Source organism: Puma concolor, chromosome E1 (genome assembly GCF_028749965.1).
Source record: "Puma concolor isolate L17-30 chromosome E1, mPumCon1.1.hap2, whole genome shotgun sequence".
NCBI classification, from domain to species: Eukaryota; Metazoa; Chordata; class Mammalia; order Carnivora; family Felidae; genus Puma; species Puma concolor.
Window position 1 is genome coordinate 59,680,539 of NC_141680.1, and position 11,111 is coordinate 59,691,649.

Here is an 11,111-nt window from a genome sequence, read left to right on the forward strand (position 1 = left end):
CAGCTCGGGCGTCCCGGATGGCGGAGACTGGGACTCGCTGTGCAGACCAGATGCGTTTCCTGCCTTGGCATCTAGAACGCTTTCCAGATGTGTGCACCGCCCCCAGGCCCAGCCAGGAGGGGCCCGGGGGATCGGAACCCGCCCGTGTCAGGGGTACCGGCCTGACACCGGCACACGGGTCGGTCGCTGATGAAAACGTCGCTGCCAGGAGCCCAAACCCGAGAGCGCGTCCTCGGAGAGTTCCGGGAAGGCTGCCGACCCCTCTGCCGACCCGGGCTGGCCGCAGACCCCAGCCCGGCCCCTACTCCGAGGGCACCGGCCTTCCCAGAAAATAAGATGGTCTGGGTTTTCTCTGATAATATCAGCGACACCTGCTAAGAGGTCGGTGGGGCTGACTCTTCCCCCAAGCCCAGCCCCTCCGTGCAGCCCCGCAAAGGTGGCCTCACCACCCTCCTTCCTCCGGTCTGAGCCCCACTCTCCCGCGGGGCTGCAGGGCGGCTCCGGGGACACCCGAGGTAGGACGGAGTGCGCCCCCGGGCAGCCCTCCGCGGTCCCGTGCAGAGTGCCGCCGGTCCCCCGGGGCAGGGGGCCGGTGGTGGCGGAGGGCCTGCAGCTGAGTGCCCAGAGCCCAGGGAGAAAGCACCTTCCTTCCTTCCGGCAGAGAGGACGGCTGTAAATAATGAGAATAAAGAGGGAGTATGAGTGATTAAAGCTGCCCGGAGTGAGTGGGTCTTGAACCGCTTGCTTGATTTAAAAACTAATCACTTGGAGAGTGTCAGGGCCAGGAACTCCTGCGCTGGTCCCACAACACCCTCCTCCCCCTCCTCCCTCCCCCTCCTCTCATCCTCCCTCCCCCTCCTATCCTCCTCCCCCTCCTCTCATTCCTATCCTCCTCCCCTTCCTCTCTTCTCCCCCCTTCTCCCTCCTCCCTCCTCCCTTCTCTCCCTCCTCCCTCCCCCTCCTCTCATCCCTACCCTCCTCCCCCTTCTCCCTTCCCCTCCTCCCCCTCCTCTCGTTCCTATCCTCCTCTCCTTCCTCCCTTCTCCCCCTTCTCCCTCCTCCCTTCTCCCCCTCCTCCCTCCCCTCCTCCCCCTCCTCCCTTCCCCCCTCCTCCCTTCTCCCCCTCCTCCCTCCCCCTCCTATCCTCCTCCCCTCCTCTCGTTCCTCTCCTCCTCCCCTTCCTCCCTTCTCCCCCTTCTCCCTCCTCCCTCCTCCCTCCTCCCCCTCCTCCCTCCCCCCTCCTCTCCTCCTCCCTCCCCCTCCTATCCTCCTCCCCTTCCTCTCTTCTCCCCCTTCTCCCCTCCTCCCTCCTCCTTTCTCTCCCTCCTCCCTCCCCCTCCTCTCATCCCTACCCTCCTCCCCCTTCTCCCTTCCCCTCCTCCCCCTCCTCTCGTTCCTATCCTCCTCTCCTTCCTCCCTTCTCCCCCTTCTCCCTCCTCCCTTCTCCCCCTCCTCCTCCCCCTCCTCCCCCTCCTCCCTTCTCCCCTCCTCCCTCCCCCTCCTATCCTCCTCCCCCTCCTCTCATTCCTACCCTCCTCCCCTTCTCCCTTCCCCTCCTCCCCCTCCTCCCTCCCCCTCCTCCCCCTCCTCCCTTCTCCCCTCCTCCCTCCCCCTCCTATCCTCCTCCCCCTCCTCTCATTCCTACCCTCCTCCCCCTTCTCCCTTCCCCTCCTCCCCCTCCTATCCTCCTCCCCCTCCTCTCGTTCCTCTCCTCCTCCCTCCTCCCTCCTCCCCCTCCTCCCTCCCCCTCCTCTCATTCCTACCCTCTTCCTCTCCCTTCCTCCCCTCTCCCCTCCTCCCTCCTCCCCTTCTCCCCTCTTCCCTCTCCCTCCTCTCATCCCTACCCTCCTCCTCTCCCTCTTCTCCCTTCCCCTCCTCCCCTTCTCCCTCCTGCCTCCTCTCATTTCTACCCTCTTCCTCTCCCTTCCTCCCTTCTCCCCTCCTCCCTTCTCCCCTCCTCCCACCTCTCCCCTTCTCCTCGCCCCCTCCTCGGGTGCCGGGGACACCAGCATCAGGCTGACCAGCAAGTCCTGGCACGTGGAGAACCTCCCACCCCCACCCCGGCCCCTTCATCTCCCGGATTAGTGACTTTATTGGAGCCCGTCCCACGAAGAAATAGAAGTCCCCTGAAGGAAACAGCCACACGGAGGGACCCCGTGAGGGAGGGGCCGGGGACCCAGTCAGGCGGGGCTGAGTCCAGGGGGCCGGAGCAGGAGCACGGAGGGAAATCCTAGGGGCAGCTAGCCGGGCCAGGGTGGGCACCGCTCAGGACTAGGGTGGCGCCCCAGCCTCTGCATCCCGCCAGGAGCCCCACGAGGGGAGGGGGCTAGGGGGTTCCGGCTCCAGGACGGCTCACCCTCAGAATGTCCTTGGGCACCAGGGCCTGGGGCAGGGGGCGGGGGTCAGTGTTTATGGGGACAGAGCTTGTCTGGGAAGAGGAAAAGTTCTGAAGATGGCCAGTGGTGATGGCTGCACAACGGGAGGAACGTGTTTAATGCCTCCGACTGTACATTTTTAAAAGGCTAGAGGGGCGCCCGGGGGGCTCAGTCGGTTGAGCGTCCGGCTTCGGCTCGGGTCACGATCTCAGGTTCGTGAGTTCGAGCCCCGCGTCGGGCTCTGTGCTGGCGGCTCGGAGCCTGGAGCCCGCTTCCGATTCTGTCTCCCTCTCTCTCTGCCCCTCCCCTGCTCACGCTCTGTCTCTCTCACTCAAAGATAAATAAACACTAAAAAAAATTGTAAAGGCTGAAACGGCAACTTTTATGTTAGGTATATTTTAGCACAATTTTTTAAGTAAATATTTTTCGAAAAAAAGGAGGTCTGTGTCCCAGCCCCTCTGGGTCTGGGACAGGCCCGTCTCACGGCGGGGGATGTGGTTCCGAGCATGTTCGAGTACGACAACGAGAAAAGTGTGCATCCCTGGGTCTCCTGAGGAAGCAGGGGGCCTCTGCCAAGGGAAGGAAAGGCGTGCCCTCCAGACAGCTGCTCTGGGAAAGCAGAGACGGGGGCTGGGGGTGGGGGGGGGGTAGGACCAGCAGCGTCTCCCAGTGGGCGAGCTGTGGGGGTGCGGACGTGGCCTCGGCGGGGTTGCCGAGTCCCAGGATCGGCAAACAGATTAACCCTGGGCGGGCAGCTCATCACAGGGGCTCAGGAGCATCTTTGGGTGTTCACCTTTGGCGCCCCAGGCGCGGCCTCCCCCCACCCCCTGCCGGATGCCACCCTATAGGAGGAAACGGGGTCCCCGTTCTGGCTCTTGGGTGGCTCTGGTTCCCGCCCGCGGGTGTGTGGAAGGATCCTCCGGGAAGCTCCCTTCCCCCGCCGTCCCTCACCCGGTGGGTTCCTCCTCGAGGCGTCTTGCTCTCTGGGTGCCGCTTTGGGGACCCCTGTCCTCGGCCACCCCCCTCTCTGGGAGGAGCCGCACAGCAAGACGACCTCTCACTGTGCCGGGCTGCCTGCGGCCTCCGAGCAGGGAGCGTGTGTTTGTGAGCACACGTGTGGGCGCTCGGGTTAACACGCATGCCCCCGGGGCCCGCGCTACAGGGCAACGCGCGGGAACGCGCGGCCAGCGGGCGTTACAAAACCCGCGTGGCAAACCCCCAGCCTCGCAAAACCCAGTAAGACCCAGGGCACATCCGCTGCGCACAGAAAGCGGGCCAAGAACCCAGGATTCCTGCCGTCGCGGCCCCCGTACGACTCAGCCCTCTAGCCAGCATGAGCTTGGTAGGGAGTTTCGGCCCACGGTCTCTGGAGTGTCTCATCTACGTTTCCTTTTCCTAAAGGCTCATTTCTCTGAGTGCTGCCTACGCCCTTCTTTTTTGCAAGCCCCTGGACTGTGTTCCTTCGCAAAGGTCACCCAAGGGCAGAGTCCTCGGCAGCTGGCTTTGAACGTCGGTTCTTCTCTTTGCCAGCTGGGTGACTTTGGGTGGGTGACCTCACCGAGGTCTTCGCCTCAGTTCCCCCGTGTGTCCAATGATGGTAAAGCGATACCTGGTGACTCCTAGCACTGTTGGGATGAAATGAGGCGGTTCTTGTGAAGCACATAGCATGGTGGCTGGTCAATAAAGACAGCTCCACGGGTGTCAGCCGACATCGTCACCAGCTGCTACGGACCGCATACCCGTGTCCCCCAGATGTGTCGGTGGCCGGTGTGGCGGGAGGCAGGTGCACGGAGGGGATTTGCTATTGAACGGGAGGCCACCAGGGTGCAGAGGTGGGTGGGAATTCTCAAAGAGGAGAGGACGTCTCTTGGAAGCTTCGATGTTCCCCGCTGCAAATGGAGAAAATAATGATGGATGTTAGCCTGATGGGAGGGTCTTCTCTGCCGAATCCAGGGCCCTCAAGGACCCTGAGAAATACGTCAGGACTTCCAAAGCAATTGGCCACAGGCCACGGCTGCTTCCCCCTCGTAGACAAATGTGAACAGCCCCAGGGTTTGGAGGTCCCCCAACCCTCCCCCCCCCCAGGGGAATGCACCACCGGGAGACAGACACAGCCCTGGCCCCGGCTTGGACCTCTGCGTCCCAGCCTCGCACCCTCAGGACGGGCTACACCACCCGCTCTCAGCTCCCTGCCAGAATTCCCACAGAGCTTTTTGACTTTTGTCGACTCAAGGCAGCCCCTAGAAAGCTGCGGAAGCTGAGGGGGTGTGTGTCTAATAAAGCTGGAAGTCTATAATTGAGCAATTATTGTAACCCACACTTGTAATTTGGGGGGCTTCTCATAGTTCTTCTTTGTTCTCTCTCTCTCTCAAAAAATACACAGCTTACACAGCTTTCTCTCTGTTGCTCCAAAGGCTGGTGTCCCCCCACACGCGCCCCGCCCCCACCACACCCCAGTCGGCTGCAAAGCCCACAAAGTGCGCAGGCTTCGTGTGCGTTACTTTTCAGGGATTACAAAGGTTAATTTAACGTTCGGCAGCTCCCAAAGGAAATCGATCTTGCTCTCTGCCATTGGGCATGCCTTCAAAGCCCCGGATGCATCTAGTTTGATCACTGGTGTGGACCGAACCGGCCGCAAGGTGTAATCTGCCCCCGTCCCAGGCTCTGTTATTAACCGGTCCCCTTACGGCCCACTGAGCGCACGGGCGCCACTTTGGCGCCTCGGTCTCCGTTCGTGCAATCACCTGTTGGTTCATTTAAGGAATGTTTGTTTTGAGAACCTCCGCGTGCCAGCAGTATGCTTTCTGTGCGGAATCTAAGTCACAAAAGGCAGGACCTCTTCTCAGGAGCGTGTAGCTTGGCGGGGAAGACAGATGACCGTCCCGTAAGTATAGTTCAGGACAGAGATAGCACAGGGGATGCGGGAACCCCGGGTGGGGAGGGCGGAAGGACGCCAGAGAGACATAGCCTGGGAAGGGACAGCACTTGGTTGACGGAGTGGTGGCGTCGGGGCGTGAAGGAGAATCAGTGCCCGGTGGTCAAAGACAAGCAAATAATTCTGTGGAGCTGGAGAGGAAATGTGGAATACGGGCTGGGGTCACGTTGAGAAGAGCCTTCAGGGCGACCGTGAGGAATCTGAGCTGTGTTTTGCAAACCACCGGAGCTACTGAAGACTTTCCTGAAGGGACCCGATGTGGTTAGATCTGCATCTAGAACACTGTTGTGCAACGAACCTTCTGCAGCCATGTGGGTGTTCTCCGGGGTGGGGGGGAGGCTGTCCAGAGGGGGTAGCCACGAGACCCATGTGGCTATTAAAAACTTTAGATGTGGCTGGTGTATCTGAAGAATTGAATTTTTAATTTTATTTAAAAACTTTTTAGTATTTATTTATTTTTGAGACACAGAGAGACAGAGCAGGAGCAGGGGAGAGACAGAGAGAGACAGAGACACAGAACCCGAAGCAGGCTCCAGGCTCCGAGCCGTCAGCACAGAGCCCGACGCAGGACTCGAACTCATGAACTTCGAGATCATAACCTGAGCTGAAGTCGGACCCTTAACCGGCTGAGCCACCAAGGCGCCCCAGAATTTTTAATTTTATTTAATTAATTTATTTTTTTTTCAACGTTTATTTATTTTTTGGGGGACAGAGAGAGACAGAGCATGAACGGGGGAGGGGCAGAGAGAGAGGGAGACACAGAATCGGAAACAGGCTCCAGGCTCTGAGCCATCAGCCCAGAGCCTGACGCGGGGCTCGAACTCACGGACCGCGAGATCGTGACCTGGCTGAAGTCGGACGCTTAACCGACTGCGCCACCCAGGCGCCCCTAATTTTATTTAAAGTAAACTTTCCTGCCCTATTGGACAGTGCACTTTCAGACAGTGTATTCTATCAGCTGCACAAAGACCGTGTGGATGTGGGATGAGGGCAGGTGACCAGCCAGTTAGGATGATATGTGACCATCCAGGTGAGAAGCATTAAGAATCTGGCATGAGGCAGAGACTGAAAAGGAGATGCCAGATTTGAGAGACACGTAGAAGAATCAGGCATTGGCTATCGCTTGGATGGAGGAGGGACCTTAAATGACTTACGGATTTTCTACTATGTGCCTGGGTGGATGGTGTATCTTTGTCTTGCATCACAGAGAAAACAAGACACATATTAAATAGACACAGACACTAAAATGTATTTTGTGTGTGTGTATATATATATATAATATATGTCACATATTATTAATACTCTTATGATTTATTGTATGTCAAACATATTTTATATATTATATAAAATATGCACAGGCATATTTTACATGTACATAAAACATATATTATATAAATATATATAATATTCAGACCTAGAGTAAGAGAGAGAAAACAAAAAAAAAACATTGAAAATGGTAAGCTAATGATATTTAATAATACAGTTAGGACTGCCCATTTCATTTATATCAATTAACGTAAATGGCATAAATCACCCGTTAAAAGGCAATGACTCTAGAACTGGATCAGAGAACAAACTCAGCTGTATGGTATTTGTAAGGAACACATATTCAACAAAGCAGCTCAGTCAAGTTAAACACAGAAGAAGGAAAAAACATACTAGATTGACCAAAGACAAAAGTATCAGGGTTGTAATATTAATACCGGAAAATGTCCAGCTCAAGGGCAGAAATGCTAAGCGGATCGACGGGGCCACCCTGCTGGAAGGGACTGCCGTGCAAACAGCGTGGCATGGGATCTAGAGGGCCGAGCAGAGGAGCCAGGAGAGCAAGCAGGTTAGCGAACTATGGCTCCCCTCTCTCAACACATAAGAGGAAAAGCAGACTAGAAGCCAGTAAGGCTGAAGAGATGCTAAATATCAGCTCTTGACAGAGCTGATGGGTGGATGTTAAAGATCCCGGGGGGGAACGTCCGACTTCGGCTCACGTTATGATCTTATGGTCCGTGAGTTCAAGCCCTGCATCGGGCTCTGCGCTGACAGCTTGGAGCCTGGAGCCTGCTTCGGATTCTGTGTCTCCCTCTCTCTGTCCTGCCCAGCTCACACACTCTCTCTCTCTCTCAAAACAAACAAACAAACAAATAAAAAAGATACCCTGGAGGTAGTGTATTTTCTCTTCAAGCAACCATGGACATTTACAAAAGCTGATTCTAGCTATGCTACAAAGAAAACCTCAATAGGGGCACTCGGGTGGCTCAGTTGGTTAAGCGTCCGACTTTGGCTCAGCTCATGATCTCACTGTTCATGAATTCAGGCCCCACATCGGGCTCTGTGCTGACAGCTCGGAGCCTGGAGCCTGCTTCAGACTCTGTGTCTCCTTCTCTCTCTCTGCCCCTCCCCTGCTCCTGCTATGTCTCTCTCTCTCTCTCTCTCTCTCTCTCAAGAATACATAAAAATAAAAAAAAAGAAACAAAAAAAGAAAACCTCAATAAAATCCCCAAAGAAGAAACATTGCTGACTACATCTGACTTCGGTGTAATAAGATGGAAAATTAATAACACAAATTAACATTAAAAGGATTAACAATTAAAATTGTTGCATGTATAATAAACCTTTTATTCTTTTTTTTTTTCAACTTTTTTTTTTTTCAACGTTTTTTAAAATTTATTTTTGGGACAGAGAGAGACAGAGCATGAACGGGGGAGGGGCAGAGAGAGAGGGAGACACAGAATCGGAAACAGGCTCCAGGCTCCGAGCCATCAGCCCAGAGCCTGACGCGGGGCTCGAACTCACGGACCGCGAGATTGTGACCTGGCTGAAGTCGGACGCTTAACCGACTGCGCCACCCAGGCGCCCCAATAAACCTTTTATTCTTATTATGGAGGCCACATAGGTACAGTAGGTATTTAGTGGCCCAAAATCCATACAGACAGTATTTCCTAAATTTTACTATGAGCTTGGCCACGTGCTGTATCCTGGATTCAGTTTTATCTATCCCATGTGAACAGAGCAGACTTTCCTGTTTGTTGGGGAATAGTTTAGTGTCTGGCTCAGACATAACCCTTAAATATGTACTGCTTGCTTCAGTTAGCAAATGCAGCGCCTAATGCCTTGACGCGGTCAGAGGACGGTAAAAATAACCACGTCTCAGTTGTGTCCGTTGGGTGGAAAACCTGAACGTAGCAAGAATGGAAACAGTTAAAGAATTTTATGCATTCAAAATATTTAGGCTATGTCAGCGGTAATATGAAGTCAAGCCACATATCTTTTTAAAAAATAAATATCCTTAATGAGGGAATAAATCCATACAACTGCTACCAGATATTAGAGCCAGATGTTACGGTCTTGACTTTTAGGCAACCATAAGGCCCCGTCTTGGGGTCTGGCAATAATTTTCATTTTTTTATCCGGGTTTCGACATTCCTTATCAGATGTGACCTGTACGTGGGTAGGAAAGAAAGCAGTTGGAAAAGACCCACGTTGTGACCCAACGTAAAATCAATTTTGTGACCTTTCCATTGATGTTTGCAAAGTGGGAATGTTATGAAGAACCTCTTTTTCTTCCCAACTCTCTGTCGATCTGTTAGTCATCTACGGCTGCATAACAGATTATTCCCAACAGAAGCTTAAAACAACAGGCTGTTATTCACTCCAGTCTCTGTGGCTCAGGAATTCAGGAACAGTGAAGGGAGAGAGAAGGTCCCGCTCAGGGTCTCTCATGAAGTGATAGGATGTTGGCCAAGGTGGCTGTCATGGGAAAGCTGGACTGGGGCCACATGACTTGCTTCTCAGATGGCTTCGTTCCTGTGGCTGTTGGCAGAAGCCATGTGGGTTCCTTGCTGTGGGGGCCTCCCTTCACATTACAACTGGCTCCCCAAGAACGAGTGACCCAAGGAAAAGAGAAAGAACATGACCGGAACAGCAGCTGGGATGTCTTTCATAACCTGACCTTGGAAGTGACGCATCGGCATCGTGTACACGGAGTAGCCTCAGCACCAAGCGGGAACGGGGATCTCAGGGGTCCTCTTGGGGGCTGACCGTCACAATCCACCTCTTGATTTATTCATAGACATAGATGGAAACTTATTTAACCTTATGAGTTGTATTCTTAAAATACTTTTTTTTTTCTTTTGGTCCGTGTTATCCTAAGAGAGATGGCTATTGTCAACCACTGTAATTCTTTTTTAATTTATTTTATTTTTTTATGTTTATTTTTGAGAGAGAGACAGACAGACAGGGTGCGAGTGGGGAGGGGGAGAGAGAGAGGGAGACACAGAATCGGAAGCAGGCTCCAGGCTCCGAGCTGTCAGCACGGAGCCCGACACGGGGCTTGAACTCACGAACCACGAGATCATGACCTGAGCCAAAGTCGGCCGCTCAACCGACTGAGCCACCCAGGCGCCCCATCAGCCTCTGTAATTCCGAGTCTCTTTGTACTTGGCCACGTTTCGTTGATATGTTTTGATTCCACATTCATCTGCAACATGACAAATGACATTATGGTTTCGTTGTGGATTCTACTTTTGATCAATATAAAATAACTCTGTGCATTTCGCTATCTTCTGCTCTTGGTGCTGTGACGATGAATAAGAACATTCTCAGCCTCTGCCTTCTGTTTGTTTGCCTTTCCCTGATCATTTTGGCCTGCCGTTTTAAATTTTAATCTCCCCTTAATATTTAATTTCTCTTTTGTTTTGGATGTGCCTCTGGTAAATAGCATATACTTGTAAGTTTGTTTGTTTGTTTTTAATAAGGGAGCTTTAATCATTTACTTTTATTGTTATAACAAACACATTTGGTTTTAATGCTTTTGTCTGCTTTGCTTCTCTGTTCTTTTGTGTGTGTCTTCTAAGTCTTCTGGATTTTTCTCTACAGGTTGTGTTTGTACCTTCCTCGTATATTCTCTTAAGTATTTGTAGGTATTTGTTATCAATTCTGTATTTGATTGTAAACTTAAGAACATTAAAATCTACATATTTTCAAAATTATTATTATTTTTTAAAGTGCTTGCTTATTTATTTATGAGAGAGAGAGAGAGAGAGAGAGGGCGAGCAGGGAAGGGGCAGAGAGAGAGAGAGGGAGACACAGAATCCAAAGCAGACTCTGGGGTCTGAGCTGTTAGCACAGAGCCCGACACAGGCCTTGAACCCACGAACCCCGAGATCATGACCTGAGCCAAAATCGGACGCTTAACCAACTGAGCCACCCAGGTGCCCCTTGAAGTTATTTTTTCATCACACTAAAGCGTGTGTGTAGTTTTAAATGTTAAATAATATTAAAAGGAAAGTAGCAACAAGGCACCCGTTTCGTGCCCTTTGTCTCTGCAACGAACTGAATGTTTGCGTCCCCCCCAAATCCGTGCGTGGAAATACTACCCTCCAAGGTGGTGGTGCCTTTGGGCGGTGACTGTGTCATGAGGACGAAGCCACAGGAATGGGACCGGTACCCTTTCGTCAGAAGCTCTTCCTGCCGTCGGGGGACACGGTAAGAGGGTGATCCATGGACCAGGCAGTGGGCTGTCACCGGACTCTGAACCTGCTGGCACCTTGATCTTGGACTTCCAGCGTCTGGAACTGGGAGACGCTCACTTCGGTCGCTTACGAGCGCCTCTTCCTTGGCATTTTGTTACAGCAGCCGGAGGGCACTAAGACACGGCCCCATCTCCCCTCTCCGGTCCCTTTCTCAAACACGCCTCACCTGGTTTTGCTTTCGGTGCACACCTGCCACAATGCGCTTGTGTGACGTTTCTCGGCATTCCCCTCACCTTCCTGTGGCAGAGGATGAAGATTTATCGTGGCGCTCTC